We start from the raw sequence: 25,066 nt of genomic DNA, 5'->3' as shown, positions 1-25,066 counted from the left end.
TCCTTCCAACGACCTCTAGACTAAACCCACCTCCCTTGAGATAATGAATTACACACCTCCGGATTTTGCACCCGATATTGCATTAGCCCCAATAATTACCCGCTGACTTAGCTATAACTGGCTAGGATACGAAAAATCATTCTATTTTTCTTTCTAATCCCCTCGTCTATAGCCCGGATGGAGCATCAATCCCATTGAATCCGCATACTTAGCCTTAAATTTGATTTTTTTTTTTAAGGATTTTAATCCTTTCAAGGCCCGGATGGAATTGTATATAAATTTTTTCTAGGTGCGCCCAAGATCATAAGTGTAAACTAGAGCCTCATCAAAATTCATAGAACACAATCAAGATCCACAAACCACCTATTACCGTGCAATGGTCAAACAGACAGAAACTTCATCAAATATTTCTCTACAATTCACTGGTCTAACATTAGTGCTTAAAAATATTCACGGTTCAACCTACAGTTTCTCATGTCCAGTCAAGAGCAAAATTTTTTCAAAAATCCATTTTCAAATAAACTTCATCATCATTGGCTATTATGATTCATCCTACTCATGCAAGACAACACAAACGAACTTAAACAAACAATATGAAAACAAACACGAAATATGACAGATGCAACACAAACAATGCAAATAAACTATTCTACCCCCCCCCCCCCAATACTTATCCAAAGCATTGCCCTCAATGCTTCAAAACAATTAACAAAATGCATAACAAACACACAAATGCAAAGACGAACAAAAATCACAATGAGAACAAAAATAACACTCCCCTGGTTTTCGATTCATCCTCTTCCTTCTTGACAGTATCAGTTAGGACAGAAGCAACAAACTGTGTATATCGGCAGGCTCGGCAAACTTGAATGGGAAAGAAGTAAAAATTAAATAAAAAAAAACCAAGAATAAAATAAAAAACAAGGGAAAGAACTCTGGGTTGCCTCCCAGTAAGCGCTAAGTTTATAGTCTACAGCCCGACTATGCAGAAGCAACCATCAAAAAGCGGCTGCCGCCCATAGTAAGAATCATACGACTCTACGTATGGGTCTTGATTTCCTTCGCCCTCAAGCTTGGCGTGATATATGCATGGGAAGCTCGTCGGTCCAATAACACTCAGTCGGAACTGATCAGTTCGGAAGGAGACTCGGATTGCAGGCTGAAGCTCATGGAGGATGGAATATTTTGGAGGTGGCGTCAATGGCAAGAAAGTATCTTCTAACGGTGTACATGGAACGACCACTGACGAGGTAAAATCTCTCTCCTTGAATGGTTCTTCCTCCTCCACTATCATGTTTGGCTCATCCTCACAAGAAGATTCCTCAAAAATGATTTCTTCATGCTCTGGCTCAGTTACTTCACTCAATTGGCAGATATCCAAAATTGGTTCTCTAATAAGCGCAATATGTTCATCCAAAAGACTTATGCGGCTTTCTAAAAATTGATTTGTCTCTGTCTGTTGCCGCAAAAAATTCTCCAACTAAGCCACATAATCTTCGGAACGCCCTATACACTCTTCTTGATGCTCTGGTGGTTGGTTCGTAAAATTTTTAGAGTTGATATCTGGAGGATATTGGTGATTCCAACCCTGCAGTGAAGGATCACAATGCCAATGGTAGTCAAAATCTGCCATATCGTTCAACAAGTGCATCACACTGTCTTCATCTCTTCTAAACAATTTACTGCCAGTGGCCAGAGCTCCAGAATCTACCCAACTTCTTGTAATCTCATCCAAACCACCATAAAAAATTTTAGTGATGGTGTAAGTCGAAAACTGATGGCATTGAAATCTGTTCGCCAAATCATTGAATCTCCCCCAAGCAGCATAGAAAGGCTCCAAGTATTGTTGGCCAAATCTTGTGAACACCTGTCGATGGTCCATCTCCAAGTACCTCACAAGCAAAAGAGAATAAAATTAAAATTAAAATAAATAATTAAACAAATGCAAGAAAAAAAAATCTAGTCTCAAGCAAATAATCTATCCTAATATTAACTAAACAGTCCCCGGCAACGGCACCAAAAACTTGACCGGCTAAATCGATGTGATATAAATCTATGACAAGCGTACCAGGTCAAGTAATAGTAAAGTGGACAGAGAGTCCAAGTATCGATCCCACAGGAACTGCAGTCAATTCTCAAGAATTAATTATTTTACTTAATCTAGACAAAATAATAGAATGATTTTGAATTAAATAAAATAAGAATATAAAATAAAAACTGATTAAGAAATAAGAATAAAAATAACTGAAGATAAAAATAATTAAGACAAAGACAACCAAGACACACGTAGGTACCGAACAAATCACGTAACATGTAGTCAATTCAGGATTCAGATTTAATCTTAATTCACGGAAATTCTCCTAATTTGTTCAAAGGTCTATTTCTAGAACAATCAAACCTATTCAAATATTGATGAACTAATCTTTTGTAATTCTAATCAAATTTGAATGCATTAAATATTTGTGAAAATTCAGTTTACACCTAAACCGCACACTGAAACCGAATTCTATTTCTAGTCGGTTTTACAATATGTTAATTATCAGAGTGATCAAAATCAAAACCTCCTCTATCGATTTGGAATTGATTAACATGCAAGCAAATAGTTGATCAGACTATTCACAAGAAAAATATAAATCTGACAATCAATAAAATAAAATCAACTCTAAAAAATCTCAAACAAACATCCAAGTTTTCTACATAAATTTGTTCGTCTCAATCACGCCGTCTTGGTTGAAAATAAACTACTCAATAATTAAAAATAATAATTCAAAAATAAAAATAAGAAGAAGAAAAGAAAAGAGAAATCTTCTCTCCCAAGCCTTGTAGCCGCCTCCTCTTGCGTTCTGCGCGTTCTGGAACTTCGGAACCCTAAAAAATATGTTATATCTTGTATATATATAGTCCGGAACGCCTACTAGTTAATTTCCTCTCAAAACAAGGATTTTTTGGAACACATATGACCCCCAAACACGCGCGCGCGCGAGGCCGCGCAACACATAAAAATAGAGGCCTGGACACGAAACTCGCGCGCGCGCGAGCTTGATTCTCGCGCGCGCGCAGTACAAAAATTCTGCACCGAGCGACGATTTTCAAAAATTCATATCTTGAGATCTAGCCGTCGGATTGAGCTGAAATTTATAGCATCCAAACATCTTGAAATATAATCTGAACGGTGGAGATCGGATTTGGAGCTCTCTAAAATTAAATTTGATTTTTTGAACAAAGCTGGTCCGGAATTCATTCTTCAAAAATATATTTTCCTACAAAATTAACCCAAGGAGTGAAATACACACACATGCACTAAAATACATAAAAATAATATGAATGCACACAAAATAGACATAAAAATAATATGAAATAATGCATACAAAATGCACTTATCAGGCGTATGTTTTGGTCTGTTAAGTTAATGAATCGAAATCTTGTGAAGACTTGGGATACGAACTTGGTTTTATATTTTTATGGATAGTTTGAGTTTTTCTTTTGTTATTTGGGAAAATACGATTTTTTTTGGAAATAGTGAGTCGGTTACTATGAGTCTTTCAATTTTGTGAACTATTATTCCGATCGTTATTTCCTTTTTCTTTTTTTTTTGTGCTCAAATCCGTTGCAACATAAACTTTTGCGTATCTGGAATTTCTTTCCACATCCATTGTTTATTTATGAATTCGTATGACATCAGTCAGCATTGTATTCAACTACTTTGGAATTCGTCGAACTTCTTAATAAAATCTTGTTCATGTTTTATACCTCTAGAAATTTTTCTTTGATTCTAGAGTCACATCTTGATGTGAGTAAGATTCACTATGTCTTTCTTTCTGGTAATCTTATCATGTTATGTGGTTGACATCAGATTTTATTTTTAGACCGTTGTTTTCCCTTATTATAGTAACTTGTGTGGAATTCTCTCGACTGAAGTCACACCGATTGCTCTTAATTATGCCTGGATTGTTTGAGCATGATTTCTCTACCCCTGGATGAACGATCACAAAATTTGTATCTTGTTGGCTCATATTCATTATTCATGAAGCCTTCATTATTATTCATTCACCCCTAGAATTGGATCATGAGTGAGTTGTTTTCACTAATCTAGATTTGTGTTTTCGGCTCGTTTGTTTGTAATGCTTGCGCCATTTAATTTCATATTAAGCAAGCATTATTTGTATGTTTGATTTCTTTCATGATCCATCATAACGAGAATATGGGTGGGCCATAAATCCAATTATCATTTCGAATTTTTTTTTGTGTTGAGAACTGGTTCGTAACCGCATAGTAAGGGTTTAGACCATTGGGATTTGGTATTAGTGCTAGATAAAATCCTAAGTTATTGTTGCGATCCGAGGAGTGATGACTACTAATTATATCTAGTTTTAACGAAGAGACTGCTAGTTAGTGAATTAGTTGATTGGGTGAACAGTTATGAGATAGAAAATAGAGTTGTTCCTAGAGACTTTTGAGTACTTTACATTTATATTCTAAGACTTTGTGATTGTCGACCGGTAAGACTAATGCACCACCTATGGGAATAGAATGATGAATAGAACATTCAGGTAGTTTTTTTGGATAAGCTGTAGGTTTATTTATTGGAAATTTTAATTAAGAGTTGAACTTGCGGTAGAATCAAAGACGCTAGAGATGAACGCATAAATTTGTGAATGGATATTTGGGATCTGTCTAGTCACCTATTTGGATTCTATATGTTATCGGATAATATCTTGGAACCGAACAACATGTTATGGGTATATTTTCTTATCAAGGATTAGATTAGATTTATTTATAGAAATGAGTCAGATTCATATCATATCTTGAGGCCTAACGAGGTAGAATTGTATAGTCCCTTAGCTGTCCTATTTAGAAGAATTTATAGTTTAGTCTCTAATTAATTTGAGGACTTGTGAACTTCTTAAGAGCTCGAGTTTTATATTATATGAGTTAAGTTTAATTGGTAAATAGACGTTAAGCATAGCTTCATTTGTTAGAATGTTTTTAAGTTATGGTCGAGGTCGACATAAACTATTTATTGGTTACGTGGGCTCTATTGCTTGGAATCCTGACGTAGGATATAAGGTTAGCAAAATGTAGGTCGTGCAATAACATAAAGACCTAAGAATTTGTAGGGTGTAGAACTTATCAGTGCGGTAGGATGACATTTTTAAGTTGATAAATTTAGATTGAAGGTAAATTGAGGATAAGACCATTTGGAAAGATGTAAGAATTGTAAATTTTGTATTGAAATAAGAGTTAGTCAGTTTCTTGACGATATAAATAGCAGTAAGCATCAGAGTGTGCAGCCCTGGACCAACTAATGTGGGGGCAGAGTTAGAGAAATTTAGTGTTGATCTGGTCTAAGGTATTCGAACCAAGTTAGTAAGTCCTGAATTTCGAGGACGAAATTTCATTTAAGGGGGGAAGGAATTGTGATGCCTAAATATCCAATTTACTAAATCGCATGCATTAAATTAAATAAATATTAGGATTATTATTTTTTAGGTTTATTTAATTTAAATTCTTATTGTGAATTATGTATTAATAAAATATTTTATTATTTATTCAAATAATTTTTATTGTACTAACTATTTAATTAATATTTTTAATTGTTTAAATTTATGTGTCTAAATGATTTCATTGTGCAATTTAAATTGTTTTAATATTTTAAAGGTTTAGGCTTGCATATTTAAATGATTTTAATTTTAATTGTCTAGTTTATTCTTTTAAATGATTTTAACCGTTTAGCTTATTTGTTTAAATATTTTTGAGTGTCCAACTTATTTATTTTAAATAATCTATGTTTAGCGGATAGTTATTTTAAATTATTTTAAATGCCTAGATTATTTATTTAAATTCTTTTTAATTGTACAAATTTTTTTAAAAATTTTAGTGCTGCTTGTGTGTTTATTTAAATTTCTTTTAAACATTAGTTTAGTTTGTTTAAATTATTTTAATCGCTCTGCTTGTCATTTAAATATTTTACTCGTTGCCGTGACATCAAAATATTTAAAGTGTATAATTTTTGGATTTTTCAACTTGAGTATTTGCGAAAATTTGGGACGGGCACATTTACTCGCACCATATAAATACTGCATATTATATAATATTTACCAACACACTTAAATATATGTGTTGAACAGGCCGAAGGAATTTTTCCCAGCCCAAATTCACGGCCCGTTAAGGATTTAACTTGCCCATTTCATCGGCCTCATTTCCTTTCCCCTTCTCCAAGTAGCGGATGCGATTTTCCCCTTTTCCTCTCCAGCTCTCGCATCAATCGGCACTCTCATTTTCTTCATTCCTAGCTTACCACCGCAACAGCTCCACCTTTCCGGCGTGGTCTCCCTGAGCTTGTTGTTCGAGATCATTCCGGCGTTCCTCGATCTCGATTTCTAGCTCAGCCGAGCTCCCCCATTTCTGATTTGTTTAGCGTGAGGCAAGATTTATGGGCTCCTTTGGCCACCAAGTAGATTAATACGATTGTGTGCTTGACTTCTTTCTTGCATTTCGAAATTTTTGGACTTTGGGAGCACGATAGATTTTCTGATTTACTTAAGGGCCGTTCGATGTTTCTGTTTTTCTTTTGTTAGCGGTTTGAGTTCATTTCAGATTCCTTTGGAGTTAAATACTTGCTTAAGATCTATTTATTTTGTTTTCTTGAGTTGGGTATGTGTTGAGAATAGAAGTTTTGATAAAGGTGTGTTTCTGCCTTATTTACAAATTCTTACGATTTTGGACTTTTCTGATTCGTTCTGTTGCGTGATCGTGGATGGTCATTTAGAGGCTGCCATTGTTGAGACCCAGCTCAGATGGTTGTACTTAGGTTGTGTTGGATATAGGTAGCGGATGGGTTGAAGGGCTGTTGATTGGTTGTTGAAGGAATCAGGTTTCTGGAACAGGGCCAGCGGTGTTTCTTGGGCTGGGTATTGGCTCAAGAACAGTGTCATTCTCGGGCTGGGAATCTTCTCAAGAGCATGGGCTGACTTGAGCAAGGAACTTGTCTTGTTTGTGAAGGGGCTGATGGTTTGGGTGAGGATTAAGGGTCGCTTTTGGAAGGACATGGGCAGGGGCTGCTATTTTGAGTTTCTAGGCTTGGGGAAGGCAGTTTTAGTGGTATGATTAGGGTCTTGGGGTGGTCAAGTTGTTAGCATATAAGCTGGAAATTCAGAGGAGCTTGTTTGAATGTCTAGAAGAGGATCCTAGTGGGAAGGGCGTGAGAAGAATTTTGATAGTTACAGGGCTGTTCGGAAACTGATTTTTAAAACAAGGTTAAACTCAGGTTTTGGTTAAGGGCTTGGGTTTGGAAATAGTTTAGGATGTTACGAATATGCGGATTCAAGCGGAAATGAATTAGGTTAAGTGTTCGTCGAGTTCTAGGCTATTCATTGGATAGGTGCAGAATTTTGGATTGAATGAGGGGTTGTTCGGAATTTAATTTTTATTAAAAGGTTTGGATAGGATTTATACCCCGAAGATGACTTTCTTATTTAGTCCTAAGTGTCACGAAGTCATGGTTTCAAGCAAAAATCTTTTTGAATAAGATTTGAGTGAGTTATAGGTTTTACGGGCGAACCGCTCGAATTGTCTTAAGCGCTAAATTATGGTTTAGATCCCCATCCTTGATTTGCTCCCTAAATCACCATCCCGGTCATCCATATTCGAGTCTTTTGCATGATTATCGAGCAAATATTTACAAGTACATTACATCTTCATAAGCATGCTTAAGTCCATGAATTAAGAAGGAAATAAAATATTTTGAACAAAGTGAGATGGGTGTGACCACAGAAAGACGTGTATGGACGAGCTAGTAGACGTCCTGACTTCCAATACCACCAGACATGTATGGACGAGTTTGGGAGAAATCCTGACTTTTCATACCACAGAAATACGTGTATGGACGAGCTTGGGATAAATCCTGACTTCCCATGCCAATCAAGGGCAAGACGAGTTTGGGAGACATCCTGACTTCCTTGCGGCATAGTGCACTGCAGCCATGATAATGATCGAAACCAGAGTCACAATTCAAGGATCTGAGTTCACAGTTACAGTTCAAAATTTATATGACTATGTTTCAGTACAGTTTATTCAGTTACATTCATTATGTTGGACTTATCCATGCATATGTTATATTTAAGTTCACCTTTTTGGGAAGTCTATTTTTTTAAAGATAGGGTGCAAAGTATTATTCAGTTAAGTTTATTAAGTTTCAGTTATGCATTAGGTTCAGACTAAGTTTAAGAAAGTTCCATGTTTAAAAGTACGAGTTTTGTGTACAGTATTTTAAGTATTTCAGTTATGCATGCAGTAAGTCTCATTCTCTTTTATCATTCAACTCGTCTGAGTAAGTTCCAAAGTATTATATGTACAGTATTTTAAGTATTTCCACATGTATTTTAAACCCTTGTTATTTCCCTCATATTTTTGCTGATCCCCGAGGCTCACTACATCTACTTGGTGCAGGTTTAGGTTATCATTGAGATTGCGGGGAGGACTATCGAGTAGACTGTGATGCGGGCACGACACATCCCTCTGACCATGCCAGTCTTCCGCAAAAGTTCACTTTAAAAAAAAAGTTTAAAGTCTTTCATATTGTTGTTTGGATAAATGTTATTGTAAGGATTTATAGAATTATTTGTGGGCATGTAAATATGTAATTTTTTAATCTTTTTATGTTCGTAATGTCGAATTCTTTTCTCTGGTTCTCATTCCTTTCTCGGTCTAGTTTATTCGGTATTGTTGGTCGTATTTTTAGTTGTTGTCTTTGACAGGTGGATTTGAAAATAAATAGTTAGGTCATGCCGAAATTTTTATAAATTTTTTTTAAAATCCGCATTTTTATTTAATTATTATTATTACTATTATTTAAAGTAGAGTTAGGGTCGTTTCATTAGCGATTCCGGCAGCGAGATCTTCGTTCTAAAGTATGTTTTTCTACGATCTGTCATATTTTTATTTTGAGATGTTAGAATCGATTGAGTTTTGGTTATGATGTTTTGGAACAAGTTCTTATCGTTTATTCTTAGTCGGTTTTGAAAAAAAGCGTCGTTCGAAATTGTTATGATTATTGGAAGCCTATTTCGAAAATGGGTGTTTTGTGATTTGTTGGATTGAAATTTTTATTGATGTTTTAGCATTGTATTGAGTTGATTGGGATTTTATACTGCTGTCTGTGTTTTCAGTTTAATCAGAATATAGCCGTTATGCAGCCGGTTTGATCAGAATATTTTGATTCGTTTGAATTGTTGAACCATTGGCAGTTGGGTTGATTGTCGTGGTTGATCTTCTTTTTCCTCCGTACAGATTTGTTTGAAGTTTGTTGAGCCCAGAGTTAGCAGAGGTCGAACGTCGAAGAGTTAGACGAAGAGCGGTAAAGAGTTTACCTTGAGCGAATGTTGTTTTTGTTGCATAGATTTTGATATAACCTCTTATTGTAACTTATCCAGAGTTGGAGCTATTTGAACGAGAAAGGTACAAGAAGATATCGTTTTAGCGGGATAGAACACTCAAGACAGATGGTTCTTGAGTTTTCCTTAAATCACATACTTGCATCAATACTTGTTCTAGAATGGGAAACTTGTATTTTGTGATTAAATTCTTGTTATTAATTTATTTATGGTTTAATGCTTTGTGTTTTCTATATGCATTGATCTCGAGCCTAAATCTTTGATTTCAGCGGGCTGTACGGCCCTTTTTGTTTAGAAGTTTTGGGAGCTATATTGTGAGTGGCCTGAGTTGTAGAAATTCACCTTATGTCAGCATACTCCTTGTAGTTTCACCAAAGTCTAGAGGATGGAGATACGTGACACCATCTCGATCGGGAGAGTAGTTGGGTTGTTTACGTGATCTCATCCTCGGGATCCCAAAAGAATAGCAGAAATTCCTTGATTATTAGAGTTTATATCCCGGTTTTAAAGACATGCATTTCATTTGTATTAACATTGAATATGTTGTCTTTATATCATGTTATTGATATATTACTTGTTATTGCATGTTATGTTTTTTTTACTGGAAATATCATTCTCACCGGAGTTATCCGGCTGTTGCTTTTTTTTTTTGTATGTGTACTTGGCAACAGATGGGGCAGGATCGAGTCAGAGGAGACTTGGTTAGCATCGAGATCAAGGGATAGAAGTGGGACTCGGTTTAGAAATCGAACAACATGTCAATCTAGTTATATGTTGGAACATGTTTAGAACTCGAACTTTGTTGATTATGTTGTATCGATTATGCTAGTATTGAGGTTTGTATGCTATTGTTGCATGTATTTTGCACCTCAGTATGTATTGAATGGATTTATGTAGTTGAAGCTGGTAAGTTTATATCTGAAATTTGTTCAGAGATGCTCTTGCTTGATCGGTAGAGTTTGACCAATCGAACGAGATGTCCGTAGCCTCTTTTTTGTTTTTTTCAAAAACTTGCCGGCTCGATCGGTTGAGTTTTACCGATCGAGCGGAGCTGGTCCTTCAGGCGGACAGCAGCAGGGCAGAACTTGCCCGCTCGATCGGTTGAGTTTATCGATCGAGCGAGGCACTGTTCACCTGAATAATAAATTTTTTTTATTTGACTTATCTATTGGTTTATCTTAGCTTATTGTTTTAAGTATCCGAGATTAGATGTTTAGAACAGAGGTCTCACAATCATCTCCTTGAAGATCTAGAAAATTAGGTGTCCCTAGTCCACCAAAATTCCTTAACGATGGTAGACATTTCCTGAAACTTCTCCATAGTCATAGGAGCAAAATAACCATCCTTGGCCAGCAGACATTTGGCTACCATGTCAGCCAACACCTGAAATTCAAGTTTTAGCTCCTTATTGTCTTCTGAGAGCTTGAGTGGAGTACCAGATGAGAGAGCAATGTCTTCATCTCTTCAATGTCTTTGGTCGGAACATCGTAGAGATTGGACAAGCTTTCTTGAGGTAGAGATAAAAGTATTGAAAAATATTCCTCTGTACTAACTAGTCGATGACCTATGATTCAAAGAACCAACTCTCCATCATTGTTAACAGAACAGTTGCGGTACAACTATAACAACTCCGCTTCATAGTAGTCCAGATTCTCGATTGATGGAAACTTCCTAAGACTAAAAGCTTACACATTTGAAATACCCCGACTAGGGCTTGATACTCCATACCATAGATGGACTCAAAGTCCATGGATATAGCATCCATGAGGTAGGTGGCTGCGATGAAGATGCCATTGAAGTTTTTTTGCTGAAAAATTGAAGGAACGAGTGATTGCTAGGGTTACAGGAATGAAAAATTTGCAGAGAATGCTCAGAAATGCTAAGTGCTTGGTGAAGAAGATAAAATGTGTGAGTTTTGATACATTTTTACTCTGATGATTTGAATTTCTCCTGACATGACACATGGCACTCAGTTAGTGGATAGTTGAAACGTTCAAAATAAAGTAATTCAGCTGAATTCCAAAATTATAACTAACATAAAATTATAACTGATAAAAATATAATTAGAAAAGTTGTCAATTCAATCACATAATCTTAATCACGACTGAGTCAAACTTTGGTCAACTATGTGAAAAGAAAAGCAGAGTTAAGAGCTCAGTCGACTTGGTCAGTCGAGCTCAAGGGCAACTTACTCATTTCTTATCAGTCGTCCGTTTGAAAATAAAATGTTCCCCCTAAAGAATTTAACTAAGATAAATTAATAAGTCCTAAAACATTTATAAATTAAGAAAACTTTGTCTCGGGATGTGGCTGGTGAAAATTCCAGCTTCTTGTTGGTTAGTCAAGATGTATAACATGCGGATATCCTTCTTCGATGCATGATCTCTAATGAATTGATATCTGAAATCAATGTTCTTGGTCTTAGAATGAAGAATTGGATTGTATGTGATAGTTATGGTGTGTTTGTTGTCACAAAAGATTGCTGACTCTTTGGCCTCAATCCCATCATCTCTCAACTGTTGTTGAATCCATAGAAGTTGAGCACAACAACTCCTATCAGCTAAGTACTGTACCACAGTTGTGGAAGTGGCAATGGATGTCTGCTTCTTGCTAAACCATGAGATCAGTAGATCTCCTAGAAATTGGCAGATCCATATGTGTTTTCATATCTAACCAGCCAGCATAACCTGAATCTGAATATCCAACTAGATTGAATGATTTGTTCTTAGCATACCACAACCAAACATTTGGGGATCCTTCAAGATATTTCAATATGCGTTTGACATATAATTAGTGGGACTGCTTTGGATTGACCTGAAATCTAGCCCACAAAAAAACAACAAACGCAATAGTGTACTAGTAGTTCAGTATAGCAGTGAGCATATTAGACCTCGATATAGTGTTACCTCAACTGTTATTCCTCCTTCATCTTTGTCAAGCTTAACTAATGACCTCATAGAGGTTGTAGCAGCTGAGAAGTTCTCCATGATAAAATTCTGAGTAGTTCTTTGGTATAATTGGTTTGGCCGATGAAGATACCATTCTCCAATTGCTTCATTTGTACTCCAAGGAAAAATGTTAGTTCACTCATCATACTCATATCAAATTTATCTTGCATCAACCTTGCAAAATTCTTGCACAGCCTTGGGTTAGTTGACAAAAAAATATATCATCAATATAAATTTGGACAAGCAAGGTATGTTCGTCCTTAGTGAACTTGAAAAAGGTCTTGTCCACTTTGCCTATTGTGAAGTCATGATCAATTAAGAATTTATAAATGGTTTCATACCAAGATTTTGGAGCTTGTTTCAGTCCATATAGAGCTTTGTTTAGATTATAAACATGATATAGAATTTGATGACTGATGAACCCAGGATATTGTTCAACATATACTTCTTATTCTAGTTGTCCATTTAGGAATGCACTTTTCCCATCAATTTGATATACTTTAATATTATTTAATGAGGCATAGGAAAGAAACATTCGAATGGCTTCCAATCATGCAACTAGAGCATAGGTATCATGCAACTGGATTAACATAAGTGGTCTTTCCATCAGTCAGGATCTCCTCAGTTTTATGTGAATCAAATGTTTGAACGAACCGATCAATTTGTTAATCTACAACATCAGATTCTGGAGACTGAATTGTCCTCAACTATACATCATCTTCACTACCGTCTTCCAGAGTTATATCTTATAAGCGGGTTGGTCAGTTGAGTTGGATCAGTCGTCATGTCATCCAAGTTTGTTTCATCAGAAACAACATGCACAATAACTTCAACATTTAGAGTTATTTTATTAAAGAATCGATAAGCTCTACTAGCATAAGAGTAACCAAGGAAGATATCCTCATCTAACTTAGCATCAAATGCAATAAGATGACTTTTACCATTGTTGTGGATAAAACACTTGAAACCGAACACCTTAAAATAGGATACCATTGGCTTCTTTCCATTGCAGGTCTCTTAGGTGTCATTCCAAGCTTTTTATTGATCATATGTTCCGAGTATAGAAAGTCATGTTCACTGCTTTTGCCCAAAAAAGTTGAGACACCCCAGAATCAGCCACCATATTTCTATTAGCTTATTTTAGAATTCTATTCATCCCTTCGACAACACCAGGTTGTTGTGGTGTTCTAGCTACTGAGAACTCATGTTGTTCTCATGATGCTCTAAAAAAGAAGACAAAGTTTGATTGACAAATTCAGTTTCCCTATTAAAAGCTTGATCAATTGAGAAGCAGTATGATGTTTTGATTTTAAAAAGATGACCCAAATGAAACGGTAATAATAATCTAAAACAACTAGAATGTAATTCATTTATCCTAAGCTCATGACTGGTATAGGACCCAATAAGTCCATGTATAGTAGTCCTAAGCATCGGGTTGATGAATTACACCCTTTGTTCTTAAAAGATGATATAATACGCTTCCAAAGTTGACATGATGAGCATACTTTATCTTTGTTAAAATCTAATTTTGGCATAACAATGACCAAGTCATGCTTATTCAAACTAGCAATAGCCTTAAAATTAAGTTGGTTCAGATGCTTGTGCCAGCGTCAGTACTTCTATTGATTTGCAGCTATAAAGCATACTGGCTCGACTAGTTGGGTAACTCCTGAAAATTCCATAAATTCACTCATGAGTATTAAAGGGATTTTAAATTAATTTTAAATGATTTATTTTATATATTTATGATTTAAAAGTTATGTTTAATTAAATTATTTTATGTGATATATTAATGATTTATGTAATGCACAAAAATTCGTTTACATAAAACAGTATGCATAATTAGGGAATTATCTAATTTAAAAATATATTAAAAGGGTTAAATGATATTTTTATGTGAATTATATGACATGTTTATATGTTTTAAATTTAATTATGACATTTAACCCAATTATTTTGAGAGTTATGAATTTTTAAGGAAAAGTCGAATTACGATCGCGTAGACTGGACCGTGGACGAACGAGATAAAACTTTTCATCGAAATTAATGCCTAAGGTTTTCAAAAGTTCTAAATAATTATTTTAAGGCTTAAATTATAGAAAATTATGGGTTTTACATATATATATATACAATTAAAAGACCATTTTTCACCTAATTAGGCCATTCCAAGGGCTTTTAGATTATTTTAAAAATCATGTCTTTATTATGTACAAAAATTATTATATTTTAATGTTAAATTAGCATTTTTAAATCTGATAAATAATGGGCTAAGACTTATTAAGTGTTTTAATAAAAATCCCAAGTCCATTTTTTATACAAACAAATACATAGAACTAGTTTTATTCATCTTTCACCTATTGTTTTCGAAAAACAAGAGGAAAAGCTGAAGGAACAGCCACCTCACACACTCACACACACCTACACAAAAATTTTGAAGAAAATTCAAGGGAGTTGGCGCTCCGTTCGTCCCGTGTCACGATCTACGCAGCCGTATAAAGTTTTTCGTGCGTTAGAAACGCAAAGACACGTTTTTATTCATTATTTCTCACCATTTAAATCATATGTACACTGTGTTTATGATGCCAAATTATGATGGTTGCATTGTATGTGGTTTAGAAAACCAAAATTCATGGATTCATGGATCATATTTTCATGTTTTTTACTTGATGGCTTGTGAATCCCGACGCCACGCACGTTGGTTTCTAGATTGATCAATTTCTTATGTTTGTGGTCAAACATCGCTGATAGGACTCATAGTGATGATTTTACGATTATGACATGTTGTATTTATGTTACGTTTTTAAGAACATGCATGCATAAGTCACCCTCAAGATAGTTTATTATGATACGTGCTTGCATGCGATCTTATTATATGGTATTTCTTAGTACTAGATTGAACATATTGAGCCTCTAGGCTCACTGGATTTAAATGATGTGCAGCTGAGAATGATATTTTAGTTGAGGATGTGGTCTCTACTAGTGGTGAGGACGTCTGAGCATCCATGGCAGCTAGCACCCGTGACCGTTGCACGTTTATGATACGATTTATTATGTTATTTTAATACATTATTTTATTTCCGAACATGATTAATACTTTTCACTGATTTTCATGGTTTTGAGATTGTAGACGTATGTATGGGATTTGACGATGGATTATGACTTAAGTATTTACGTTATAAAACTTGTATGCTTGATATTTTAGTTATGCCTGAGTATTTAAATTAATTTCATGCAAACGAGTATATTATGTATTATATTTTATGAAGAATTATTTTAAGTTTATATAAATATATGTATGGGCGTATATGTAGCATAACTATTTTAAAGTAAATAAAAAAAATTTATCGGACGTTTCAATTTAAAATTTAGGTTTAAAAGATTTCATGCTATTTAATTTGCATGAGATTTAATGTTTCAAAGCTAAGTTTGGGATATTAAAATATATGTTTAAAGTTATGTTAAATTATTTAATGTTATATTTTCCTGATGTTTAATGGTTTCAAGTTAGTTTTAATATGTTTTAGGTATGAGATTAATCCCGGTGGCGAAAAAATCGAAGCTAGCCTATGAACGAGATTGGAGGATTTTAAAGATGTATACAGCCATTATGCAGCTTTTAATTAAAAATTAATACATGGTATTTTATACGCCTCCCGAAATATATAAACATTCAAGAGTGTGTTTTTCTATGATCATATTGAAAATCCTCTCTTCCGAGTGTCAGATTCCAAATAAATTTAACATTAAATCTATGGTCAGTAAATTGAAAGCATATAAAAATCTAGAAAACACGATTAAACTTGAGGAATTCAATCACATAAATCATAAAGTCATAGAGATCATATCAACCAAGCTACGTCATTCTTCTAGAATCAAAAGTTATTTCATAATGAAAAACACACAAAAACTAATCATTTTTATGAGTGTAAACATCAAACTTCAATAATAGGAGAGAAAAGATAAAGAATAGTGAAGCCAAATCCGCGTCTCTGTCCCTAGCGTTATTTGTCTTCCCAATCGATCTTTCTTCTGTGCCTTGCTCTCTCGTGTTTCTGCTCTGTGTGCATATGTTGTGTGTAAACTATCCTTTTAGGTTATATCCTCTCTTTTATAAGTCTCTAAGTTCGATGAATAAAGCCCTACAAGTCCAATCTTTTGAATTGCGCAAACTATTTTTTCTTTGTATTCCAACGCAAGATCAGCGCCTAGGATCTTCTCTATAGTGCCTCAGCTCTTCTTCTTCATAGGCATCAGTGCCTAGGCACCACACTCATGCTCCAAAACATCATCTAGGCGCATATACGCCTCAAAGTGGATCCTAGACAGCATTGATTCGCACCTACTTCTTTTTTCGGCGCTTAGGTGCCTCTTCTTGGTGCTTAAGCTCTTCTTTTGTGCTCCAAAATCATACTTAATTCTTCTTCAACCTCCTTTGTATCCTCAACAATTCTTTTTTCATGCAATTCATATCTTTTGTCTACTTCTTGAATACCAAAAAAAACAACACCAAAATACGCATAATACCACTCCATTCATAACAAAAGCAAAGCAAAATCGTATAACATTTAAGTGCATAAATTTCACTTATCAGCGGGATAGGGAGCACATTTTTGCGTGCCCCAGCCCGGCAAGGCATGTTAGGGCGCACATTTATGCATGCCCTAGCCCAACGCAGTCTACATGAACTTTTAGGAAAATGGAACCATGGTTTTCTTCAATTGTTTTGCTTCCAAAAACTTTCATGCACACACAAACACGCTTGAAAATTGAAATCGAATGAGAAATAATTTTAAAACGCGACATAATACTCATAAAACGATTCGTCCTCAAAGCTTTTGATCCCAAAAATTCATTACACCCAATAAAACACCAAAACTCAGAAATTTACTCCTTTGAAATCTTTTTCACACACAATCTTACTCACGATTCGACGAGAACGGCTCACGCTTCACGGAATACATGTCATCACACAATGTCGTTCCTTCAAAATCATACAAATTCCTCTCAAAAGGGCAACAAATACATTAGCATATACACAATCATATCAAAATACATGCTATTTTTTAAATGATGGTTCAAAAATTGAATATACTTGTCTTTCTTCATTTCTAGGGAGAAATAGAAACTTCGGGATACGATCTAGCCTTTGAATGAACGAACGAACAGAAATACTTTCACTCAAGGTGTGCAGATTTTCGAAAAGTGAGGGGGAGAAGGGTGAGTGGTGGGGTGAAAGGTGAGAAAAGAGGGGAAGGAAATTTGACGCAAAGTTTAGCAGTAAAATGATGGGCTGAAGGCTGGCCCGTTAACTTAAAATACTCCCAACTTCCTATAATTTATTTAAATTAAATACTAAGCACTAATTTTAAAATAAAATCTGCACAATACACACATTTTGACTTAAAATTGCTTAGACTTTGTTCATAGGCCAGTCTCGTTTTTCTTGGTCACCTGAATTAAACCCACACCTGAAAAAAAAAAAATCAAAACCAACATTTTGCATAAAATCTCATAATCTAAAAATTTAAACACAAAAAATTTCAATAGTTTAAATAAATCCTTTTGATTGGGTTTTTTGAGTTTTGGACCTTACATTTTCGGTCTATATTTGTAGTGTTTCAGTCATATAACAGAGGGTCGTACAATAGCTAAGAGTTTTCAAGGTCATAGCGAAGTAGTTGTGCCTAGGTTTTTGAGCTTCCAACATCAAAGGTCTAATGACGGACGCAGATACAGTCTTGGACCCTAGTAGTTATTGAAAGTAGTCATTATCTTAGCTAAGTCATTTAGAGAAGTTATAATGATAAGATATTTTAGTAACCCAGAACCCATTTTAAGATAATAATATGATAAACATGATTAAGGGTTAGTATTTAACCAATTCAAGGGCTTAATTGGGCTTCATAAGCAAGAACTGGATTTCCAAAGTTTGGGCCTGATCGGACGGTCCGAACCCAGTTCGGACGATTCAAACCCAGCAAGATCAGAAGCTTCGATTTTTACTTGATTAATTCGGAGGGAAGGCAGGATCGGACGATCTGATCCAAGAACGGACGGTCCGATCTTCCCCGATCCAGCCATGCATGATGACTCAACCACGAATTTTGACAAGTGTTGAGTAGTCACTAGATCGGATGATCCAATCCCGAGTTCGGGCGCTCCGATCGGCACGTGCCATGCATGCATAGTTCAGACGCTCCAATCCCGAGTTTGGAGGCTCCGAACATATCCGAGTTTTGGCCTATAAATAGGGGTCATTCGGATTTATTTTTGAAATACGAATTCCAAGTTTCCTTCTTCAGTTATATATATAGTGTGAGGTATACACTTGAGGACCCTATCGGTTAATACAGAGGTTCTGGAATAACAAAGGTGTTGTTATATTCCTCCAAAACGAGCGACTCCAAAAGGCTTACTACAGACGAAGGTATGGCCCGGGAATCTTATAAAGTTTTGGGAGTATCTATTAGCATAATTAAGGCTTATAGAACTTGTATAGTGATACGGTGAACTTTTGATTATAGGTTTGGAACCTAGGTCCTATTAGACTCGATCTAGCTTAGAGGTACGTACACATTGACTGAGATTTCCAGCGAGTATACATGTTTATATGTTGCATTTCTGTGGCATTATTATGTGACATGATGTGTGATTTACCGCTTTTCATATTCATATGTCATGTTTGCATATACATTGAGCCTATTCTTTTGTTATACCTGTATTTAGTCTAGAGTCAGATGTACCGCCATAGCGGGGGGTTCAAGGAGATACTCTAGAACCGGATGTACCGTTATAGTGGGGGGTTCTAGGCGAGTGTGGTTTTACCCAGACGTTTGATCCTAGAGGTCACAACATTCATTGGCGTCGGTTATTAGCATGACTTTCAGATGACTTATTACCTGTCATCACGATTGCATACATCATATACATATGTTTACTCATATTTATGTACTGGGCGATAATCTCTCACGTCCTAGTTATTATCTTGAACAGCCCATTCCATGGGGCAGGTCGCAGGATGGACGGAGCTGGTAGTTCGAGGCAGGACTAGGAGCAGGAGCTTTCAGTGGGCATTTTATACAGCAGGATTCGATATAGCTGTATAATGTTTCTGACAGTTTTATTTTAAAGTCTTTTCGATAGGTTGTATCACTACTAAGTTTAAGCTTTGAAATATATTATTAAGTTTGATATGTAAATTATGGGTTATGTTTCCGCATGTTTTACTTTGTTAAGTGATTATGTTTTAATTAAGATTAATGCATGTCATAGTTGCCAGTTAGTAGGTGACTCAATGATTGGTCACTACATTTGTGGTCTTAGAGCATGCATAGATTTTGAGATTGGTACTTGGGATTTAGTCTAGTCTTGAGTAATTATTGTGCATTTGGGATTTAAATGTGCAAATATTTTTCAGATATGGCTGAAAGAGGTGACGAGAGCCATGGAAGTGTTGGCCAGGCATCATCATCGTCATCACCAAGAGGGTAGATGTAACACCCGGTATTTTTAAATACGTAAATCCGCATGCATAATTAGGATATTTAATTATTTAAATTTTAGATTTATGGGTTAAATAATTATGTGAATTATTTGTGCATGATTTAATTTATTTTTAAGCATTTAACCCATAATTAGTGGTTTTTATGATTTTTAGTATTTTAATTATTTTATCGCGTTGACGGGACCGTGGACGGACGAGATGACAACTTTCCACCCAAATTATTTTATGAGTCTTTTTAGAGCCCAAAAATATTATTTTGAGTTTTATTATCTCAAAATTTTAAGTATTTAATTTTATATAATTTTAGGAGTCCATTTTTATCCAAATTGAGCCATTTTAATGACTTTTTATTATCTTTAAAAATTCCCTAAATTAATATTTCGGGAATTTCAATTAATTATCAGGTTTCTTTTTTTTTAATTAGAGTTCTAAGCAATATATGTTATATATTAAAATCCTTATTAATAATTTTTAATTTACCTAAAACCTATTTTATTAATTAAAACCTAAACCTAATCTACCCAACCCCACACTCACACACGCCTCCATCACTCAGCCGACACCCCACTATTCATCATCCTCTCCATCGGTCGAGACAGTCCCAAGGACTCCATAGCCAATCCCCTCAAGTTTTTTTCTAGGTTTCTCGTCGCCCCGTCGTCCCGGAATCGTCATCTACGCCTACGTCTTTCCATTTTACGGTTCAAGGCATGATTCTTTCTTTAATTTTCGCACCATCTCAGTTATTATAGTGTGCGTATGGTGTATGCATCAAAACTTGAAAGTATTTTCAGAAAAAGATGGGTTTGTTCGGTTGCATGCACTTGGCTCTTTGATTTTCATGGACATGCTCATGTTTTTATGGTTATGGGCGTTTGGGTTGCTGGTCAGAGGTTCCTAGGTTGAGGGAGGGTGGCTTGGACTCGAGTGGCTTGAGTGGTTCGAGCCAAACGAGCCCAAGATTGGAGCTAGTGCAGATCGGGTGCTTGGGGGTGCACAGACTAGGGTTCGGGAAGAGGCTTCGGCTTGGGCTTCGTGGACTGCATGGGGCTGGGGGCTGGGGCAGGTTAGCACCGCCCAGACGTGGGCCACGTCTGGGCGGCGGCGCTCCGGCCAGGGGCGGCCGGAGCAGGCCGGCAGCAGCCATGGAGTGGCTGCTGCTCACGGCCGTAGCAGATTAGGGGGGAGGGGCGATCGGGTTTAGGGTTAGGTGATGGGTCCGGGTCGGGTTGGTGGTCCGGGTCAAGTCAATAGGGTCTAGGGTCGGGTCAAGTGTGTCCGGGTCCGGGTTAGGTGGGCCGGGCTCGAGTCTTTTTAATTTTAAAGTATTTTATGAATTAATTGGTTTTTGGGCCAATTAATTAGAAATAAAATTATTTGGACTCCCAAATAATTTTATTTGGGTTTTTAAAATTTTAATTAAGTTAGTCCATGAATTTTATGGGCTTTTGAGCCCATAAAAGTTATTGGGCCAGTCTTTGGGCTTTTGGGCCCATTGGGCCAGTTTAAGTTGTTATTGGACCTAGAAGGTTTTATGGGCTTTGAATTAATTTAATTGGGCTTAGAATAATTTTATTGGGCTTAAGTATGTTATCGGGCCAGTCTCAGTGTTAATGGGCCAGATTTAAGTAAATGGGCTTGAGTGTTAGGGCCAGCAGTCCAGTACGATCCATGAGAAATTTGCATGTGTCCTGAATATATATTTAATTATTTTTATGCATTTAAGTTATTTTAATATTTATATGTTAGTAAGAAATTAAATTAAATATATATGAAGGACACACATTTTATTCAAGTACATGCATTCATGAAATAATATTTTATGCATGATTTAATGTTTAAGGTTGAGCAAGAAAATATTTTATGTTGGAAGTTGAAGTAGTGTGACAATTTAAGGGGGATTCGTCCCCATATGATTGAAGGGCAGTTTACTGCCAATTTAAGAGGTGATTCGTCACCGGCCACGTACGTTGGTTTCCACGCTGATCAGTATTTAATGTATGATTTAAGGTTACACTATGGATACAACCATGCTATGTTAGAAAATTAATTTGCTCAACAATTTTTATGTATTATGTTATTTAAGTTTATTTAAGTTAAGTTATGTTATGTAAATTTTAAGCATGCTCATTCATGTATATGTATGTATTAGTATTTAATTGTTTTAAATTATTTTCAAACCCTTGTTATGTTAGCATGTTGGGCCTCTAGGCTCACTACACTGGTATGGTGCAGGTGAGGACGTTGAGGATGATGTTGTACCCACCGGAGGCGAGGATGTATGAGCAGACATGCAGTGACCCCGTGACCGTGATAGATGTCTGAGTCACGTGCATGTTTATTTTTGTCAGCATGCTACATCTTATATTATTTTCAGTGGTTGGGAATTTTGAATATTTTATGGAATATTGTTAGTGCATGCAAATTTTAATCATTTTATTTATGCAGTACTTTTAATTAAACATTTGACTCAGATATTTATTTTATTTTAAAGAATGCATTTTTACTTAAGTATTTAGTTATTTATTTATTTATTTATTTTAAAACTTTTTATTCTGTGCGTATATGTATGGGCATATATGTACTTATTTTATTTAGTAAGTATAAAAAAAAATTTCCGCATATTTATTTATTAATTATAGAGTTAGGGTCGGTTCAGTAGACGTCGCTATTCTATCATTAAATTTCTACAAGTTGGACCAAAACCCTTGATGGGAGGCGAGAATCCTGAGGAGGCAAGCAACTTGATGGCCAGGATCAAAAATGCTTTTCGAGCTTTTGATTGTACTGAGGAGCAAAATCTTGAAGTTCTTGATTTTGTTCTCGATGGACGAGCATGCTTATGGTGGGACTCAAAGGCTGCTCAGGTGCGTACTGAGAGAGGACGGGTGACTTGGGAGGATTTTCGTCAGCAGTTTTAGAGACTTTATTTTCCTCCAGCTGTCTGTCAGGCATGATATATGGAGTTGCTTACACTGAGGCAGGGATCCATGACTATTGATGAGTATAAGTATCGATTCATTGATCTGCTACCTTACAGTCCCCATATCAATGAAAGTGATGTACCCAAGTATGATATCTTTTTGCAAGGCCTCAATCAGGATATTTATTCACAGGTGGTTATTTGTGATGATCTGACATCAAATGAGACTTTGGTTAATCGGTGCCATCAAGTGGAGAACAGCAACAGACGGGCACAACTGATGATTTCAGGATCGCCTAGTGGATCTCTTGGGCCTAGAGCTCAATATGTTGTGCAATCAGGTACTACGTATTATTCTACTACTACTTCTTCTGGTTCTTGAGGCATGTTCCGATTTGGGAAGAACAAGAAGAATGACCGTTGTAATCATTGTGGTGGGAAGAATCCTACTGCAGCCTATCGGAAGGCATTTGGTGCTTGTTTTATTTGTTGTGAGCAAGGGCATCTACGAAGGGATTGTCCTACTCTTATAGGAGCTGCTAGTGGATCGAGATCACAGGCTAGATCTCAGGCTTCTACTTATCCACGTCAGCCGCCAGCACCACCTAGTTCTTCTAGTCTTCGCCCACGTACTCAGGGGAAGGTATTTGCTCTTTGTCAGGAGCAAGATACAGAGGGAAGCGATCGCATGTTGGCAGGTACCTTTTTGTTATGTGGTATTCCTGCACTTGTTTTAATTGATACTGGAGCATCGCATTCCTTTATTTATAGCCGTTTTTTTAAGAAACTTAGATTACCTTATGTATCATTAGACCTGGATTTAGTTGTATCTACTATGCTGGAGCAGGAGGTAGTAACTAAGCGTTTAGTGATGGGTTGCCTTTTAGAGTTTGAGGGTCATGTGTTGTCTTCTAATCTGATGATTCTAGCGATGGTAGATTTTGATTGTATTTTGGGAATAGATTTGATGACTTTGTATCACGCTACTTTGGATTTTTATCAGCGTCTGGTACAGTTTCATCCGGATGAGGGTAATATCTGGTACTTTTATGGTGCGGGAGCACGACCTCCGATGCCACTTGTAAAGGCTCTGAAGGCATGTCATGTCTTAGAGTCAGGTGGGGAGGGCTACCTCATATATGTAGTTGATACGTTCACGAGTAGTTAGGGTATTGATCAGTTACCAGTAGTCAGTGAATTTCCTGATGTATTCTTTAATGAGATTCCTAGTTTTTCTCCGGTTAGAGAAGTTTAATTTGGTATTGATCTAGTACTAGGAACAGCGCCTATATCCCGAGCACCTTATCGTGTGGCACCGTCAGAGATGAGGGAATTGAGAAAACATTTACAGGACTTGCTTGATAAGGGATATATACGTCTGAGTGTTTCTCCGTGGGGAGCACCTGTTTTGTCCGTTAAGAATAAGGATGCATCGATGCGGTTGTGTATTGAATACATACAGCTGAACCGTGTCACCATCAAGAATAAGTATCCTTTGCCATGAATTGATGATATGTTCGATCAATTATAGGGTACTTCTGTCTATTCAAAGATAGATCTGAGATCAGGATACCACCAGATGCAGGTACGAGACTCGGATATTACTACGACTGATTTCAGAATCAGATACGGGCATTATGAATTTTTGGTAATGCCATTTGGTTTGACGAATGCACCGTAAGTCTTTATGAATCTGATGATTCAAGTATTTTGAGAATATCTGGATAGATTTGTCATCGTCTTTATTGATGATATTCTTGTTTATTCTCACGACAGGAATGATCATGCACAACATCTGAGAATTGTTTTACAGACGTTATGGGAGAAGTAGCTATATTCGAAGTTGAGCAAGTGCGAGTTTTGGCTTGATTGGGTAGTGTTTCTCGGTCATGTGATTTCAAGTAAAGGGATATATGTTGATTCAAGAAAGATCGAGGCAGTGCTGAACTGGTCTCGTTCGACGATGGTTACTGAGATCCGAAGTTTCTTGGATCTAGCTAGTTAATACCGTCGGTTCATTGAGAATTTTGCACAGTTTGGCCAGACCTTTGGCACAGCTTACATGGAAGAATGTTGCCTTCACATGCTCCTCGGAATGTGAGGAGTCGTTTCGCGAGCTTCGTAGACGTCTTACTACTGTACATGTGCTAGCTCTACCTTTTGGATCAACAGGTTATATTGTTTATACTGATGACTCTGGTCAGAGGGCTAGGATGTATTTTGACACAGCATGGGCATTTTATTGCCTATGCTTCTTGGCAGTTGAAGACGCATGAGACGAATTATCCAATGCATGATC

The 25,066-nt window shown here is 36.2% G+C and overlaps 1 long non-coding RNA gene across 5 annotated transcripts; it reads left to right on the top strand.

Annotated features, from left to right (window-relative positions):
• Positions 1-6,206: 6,206 nt before the first annotated feature.
• LOC140864230 (uncharacterized) lies at positions 6,207-10,288 on the top strand. Of its 5 annotated transcripts, none has more exons than XR_012144162.1 (4): positions 6,207-6,424; positions 8,449-8,600; positions 9,289-9,355; positions 10,064-10,288. It is a non-coding gene; the product is annotated as an uncharacterized lncRNA (long non-coding RNA). The 5 variants fall into 5 exon arrangements; XR_012144161.1 differs by adding an exon at positions 9,432-9,456 and having other exon boundaries at positions 8,449-9,355; XR_012144160.1 differs by adding an exon at positions 9,432-9,503 and having other exon boundaries at positions 8,449-9,355.
• Positions 10,289-25,066: the final 14,778 nt, after the last annotated feature.

This window comes from Henckelia pumila, chromosome 4, assembly GCF_033568475.1.
Source record: "Henckelia pumila isolate YLH828 chromosome 4, ASM3356847v2, whole genome shotgun sequence".
In the NCBI taxonomy this organism is placed as follows: Eukaryota; Viridiplantae; Streptophyta; class Magnoliopsida; order Lamiales; family Gesneriaceae; genus Henckelia; species Henckelia pumila.
Note: the sequence above shows the minus strand (reverse complement) of the source record. Positions and strands in the feature narration are given on the sequence as shown.